Raw genomic sequence first — 5,168 nt, forward strand, 5'->3', positions numbered from 1 at the left:
CACACACAATCGGCCCTAGCCTTCTTCATCTCTACTTTTTTTCTTTTTAAATTCTTAATAATCTTATTAATACAATTAACAATTTTCAAATTGTTAATACGTGAATTTTCCGAAGAAAGTTCCGACTATGATAAAAACTTTAGCCGTGAAAAACAATCTTGTTAATTATAACAGTACCCTTCGGGTAATTAATTACTCCACAATTTAAATGTAAAAAGAGTCAAATTGGAATAGGATAAATAAATAGGTGTAAATAACTTTAATTTTGTGTGAAGGGTTGAAAAATTGGGTTTAAGAAGTATAGCAGGACAAACCAAGTTTTGGGGAACAATAGTATGTGTTGGAGGTGAAATGTTGTTGTCATTATATCATGGCAAAATTGTTATTGGCAAATTGGAATTTCACTATAAATATACAGAAAACTCTGGTCGCCACTGATTTCGTCTTCAATGGCGACTTAGGATGACGAAGGAAAGTTGATGGAGGAGGGAGGGGTAGGGTGGGGGTGGGGGTAGATCAGTTGTCATTTGTGGGTGGGTGGGTGGGTGGGACGACATGAGGGGGGTGAAGAAGACAAATACTGAGGGGTGGGGGTGTTTTTCTCTTCTTCTTTTTTAAATTAAGAAATTATTATTAAATAGATAATTAAATAGAAAATATAAAAAATCTGAAATACTATGTATAATTTTTTTTTGCCACATGTTTTTTTTTAATTAGTTAATTTTGCCACGTCAGGCGAGTGTATTACACACACTCTATGCCTATTGTTGATTAGGCAAAAAAATGTCCAATTGGATCAAAATTTGAGGGGTTTAGGGCATGATACGTACAAGCCTTAGTTGAGGGGTGTAAATGAATTTTCGTAACAAGTTTGAGGGGCTGTCGATGGGTTTGGCCAATTCCAATTTATAATCTGAATGTCCTTTCACGAATATTAGATTGTTTATATAGAACTAAAATTATTTTATATTTTTATGTGTATGCTGAATTTTTGTCTTCATATATTTATTTTCTTAGATTTTAAACTTTTTAAGTGAAAATTCTGACTTCACCAAAATTTTTAATACTCCAAACTTTTAATATTTTAATTTTTTGCTCAAGATCTCCTTTCACGAAATACTAGATTGTTTATATAGAACTAAAATATTTTAGATTTTTATGTGGTAAATGTTGATTTTTTTTCTTCATATATTTATTTTTTTATATTTTAAATTTTCTAAGTGAAAATTCTAACTCGCCAAACTTTGTAATACTCCAATCTTTTAATATTTTAATTTTTTGCTCAAAAGATACTATCATGCGTGAACTTTGTGGGTTAAAATTTAAAGTTATTAACCTATTTAAAGATATTCTTTTATTCATTATCAAATAAGTTTATAAAAAATATCATTAAATCGGTCTATTAATGTTTCACTAGAAATGAAAAAAATTTACGTATGTAATATTCATATAAGGCTTCGAACACACAATTTTAATATTTACTTATGAATGGTAAGTATAATGACAATTGATGTGCATGTCAACTCGCAAAACATATATTTAAAAGAAATTTTTTCTTAAAAAAATTGAAGTACATTAAATGGTCAAAGTAAAGAGCTTTTACTATATTATATAAATATAATTATATGCAAGCTTTCATAAAAGTTGAGATATGTAATCTTAAAAGTAAGATATATAATACTCTATTCATTTTTTTTCATTTGCTTCATTTGACTTGTGCTTATATTCCTAAATAAATATTTGCTATTTTAATTTTTTAAGAATAGTTTGAACAAAATGTTCCTATTATGCCCTTGTTCAACAAATGTAGTCATTATTGATTTGGAAAGAGTATAAAATTTAATTAGGAGTATATTAGTGAAATTACTTTTAATTTTATTGGAGTAAGAGATTAAGGTGTGTGTCCAACCCAAATAGATCAAATAAAAAAAATGGAGAGAGTACGATATAATAGATAAATTAAACTGCATGTAAAATAACTTTTAACTAATAGTAAATAATATATTTTTTAATCCCTTTATTAAAAAAATTTAACTCCACCAATATTCATTTGATTTGTGCTCTATTTTTTATAGATATTTTCAACTATCAATAATGTATGTGTAGTTATTTTATATTATTTCATTATGAAATTGAAGATATGATATATTTATATGGATAAGAACAATCACTTATCTCTTTAATATAAATACACTATTTACTTTTACTTATATAGTATATTAGGTAAAAAGATCATATTTTAGTAAAGTATTGCTCGTAAGATTTTATAAAAAATATTAATATATTAACACTTATAATTTTAATTTATCCTCTTGTATAATTTTCAAATAAAATTAAAAAATAAAAATATTAAAATTAGTAATTTAATTCAAGAAAATGTGTTTGACACAATGTTAAAATAAACCTTGAAGCATATTTTCTTATTTAATTAGGGCAATTTAAATAAGTTGTAAGCTTGTAACGCACCGAATATGGTACCTGAAATGCTACACGGTGCTCATGACCCCGAAGGACCACAAGTTAACCCATGACCGATATCTGTACCTCTATACTGTATGACATCATGTAAAAAGCGGAAATAATAGGCCTTCGAAGCCTCGCACTATTGGACTGATTTTAAGGGTTCAATGGACTTTTAAAAGGCCTCCGAAGCCTCACACTATTGCAACCAAAATGAAAATCAATATAGTTATTGCCCGGGTCTAAATTTATATGGTTGGGTTGCTTAGGATGACGCTTATACAATAGAAGGTGCTTGGGAGAATATCTATGAGGGAAAGAGGGGGTGTTGAAGACCATGTATTAACTCAGACCTTATTAAAGAAGAAACACAATGTAGAAAAGAAAGTGTAGCGAATTTGGCCAATGAAATTGACATAAAAAATGAAAAAATTGAATGAGCTGAAAAAATGAAAGTGTATCCAAAAATAAAAATCTATCAGTCAATTTTGAAAAGAAAAAAGGTGAAGTAGTCTGGAGCTGTGCACTTTGCTAGGGAACTAAGACTATCTAGTGTGGTCTGAGTGATGACCTACAAGGTGCAAGATCAGAACTCTAAGGTTACAACTTTGCGCGCATTGAGGGTGGTAAGATTATCGGTTAGGAACGAAACTTGAACCTATAACTGCTGAAGTAAAAGTAAGGGATCAAGCCAAGGTGGTAATTTTTGAAGTTAAACTTGCATCCCAGGCCTTCTGCTTGTGGTTCTGATTAGGTCAAAGGTAGTGGAACCAATAAGGCATGGGATTTCTGCCCAACTTCAGACCTTTTTATTTCTACTGCCATTAACCTGATTAGAACCACAAACAAAAGACATGAGATGCAAGTTAGACTTCATAAATTGATGCCTTGGCTTTTCTTATTTTTACTTTAGGAGTTGTTGGTTTAAGTTTTATTCTTGACCAAAAATCTTACCAATCCTCGGTGCTCTCCAAGCTGCTTTCTTAGAGTTATGATCCTGCTATCTGCGAGTCTTCATTCATGACATGTTAGCTAGTCATAGTTCCCTATCTAAGTGTCTAACTCCAGTCCACTTTACCATTTTTCATTTCAACAACGACTGACGGATTTTACTATTTGGATATACTTTCATATTTGCAGCTCATTTAGTTTTTTCATCTTTCAAGTCAATTTCATTGGCCATATTGGCTAGAAGTTCCTTACTTTTTGCCCTGTGTTTCCTCTTAAACAAGGTCTGAGATAATATATGGTCTTTTTCACCCCCCTTTTTCGCACAGGTATTCTCCCAAGCACCTTCTACTATATAATAGTCTCCTCGAGCAACCCATCCATATAAATTTGGACCAAGGAATTTCTATTAGTTTTCCATTCTTGTTTGCTGCAGTGGGAGGCTTTGAAGGCCTTATCAAAGTCCATTGCACCATTAAAATTAGTCCAATCACTATTGAATGTCTACAATACCATCAAATACTGATCCCTTCTCAGAACATGACATATAAACATGAGCAAAACCATCATTAAATTCTAATAAGGGATCGATACCTCTTCTTGGAACCCTTCGGCCTTATCAATTTGCAACTATCAAACTTAACTCTAAAATGCATGATCTTGTTTGAAGGATTAATGCCTAAGCGGTAAAAAACTGTATTCATAAAATCATTGTACATTATGTGTATTGTCATGATAACCTGATCAGTAATACATAACTCTCACGCTTGAAAGTGGATCCATCCATCTGCATGCACATTATTTTTCCTACCCCATCAATGTAAAACAGTGTTTAATCTTCAATTTCCATAGTGAAGTAGTGTACAAAACTACGGAAGCTTAACGGGAAACAATCTTGAACGTCAAAGGACTACATGCCCGTCAAGAAAAAAGAAGTGCTACATATGTAATGCACCATGATCATTGTAATAGTAAACTCATGTTGTTGTTTGATATGGACTTTGATAATTTTAACTCATTGTTGGGGAATATTATTTGTTATATAAAATATATTACTTGTGCATCAATAAAAAGAGGTAACTAAACAGGAACTAATTATGGTAGACTACAAAAAATATATTTAGCAGATTACCCATGTGTTCATCATACTACATTGCTTTCAACTAACAGATGACCAATATATTGCAATAGATGGGTCATCTATTGAAAAAACCCAAAACACCCTTCTTACAATAGATGGAACATCTGTTGCACAGATCTGTTGGAAGAACACAATACAGTTCTTGTCACTGATTTGTGTTCAATAAATAGATGACAAATCTATTTCAATAGAAGGTCCATCAATTGAAACAACCGACTAAAATAATTATTAATAAAAAAAGAGTTATTGAAAGGGAACGGGTGAATAGTCGTGACTTTTTAATTATTTAATAAAGAAAAACTATTCATAAATAAATAATAAGGAAATAAATGATAAGCACAATTTAAAATCATAAAAATGATTATTTATTTTTAATTAACTGATTTAAGGCGAAAAGTCGTGAATTTTTACCTTTTTATTTTTCAATCTATTTTTTTAATTTAAATAATCAAAAGTCACCAGTTTGAATTAACTAAGGTTTATGGTGATTATTAAAAAAGATGTCCCCCAACAGATGGTCCATCTGTTGCATTAGATAATCCATCTGTCGCAACAGATGGATCATCTATTGCATAGATGGATCATCTGTTGCACAGATAGACCATTTGTTGCAACAAAT

Source organism: Capsicum annuum, chromosome 8 (genome assembly GCF_002878395.1).
Source record: "Capsicum annuum cultivar UCD-10X-F1 chromosome 8, UCD10Xv1.1, whole genome shotgun sequence".
Taxonomy (NCBI): domain Eukaryota; kingdom Viridiplantae; phylum Streptophyta; class Magnoliopsida; order Solanales; family Solanaceae; genus Capsicum; species Capsicum annuum.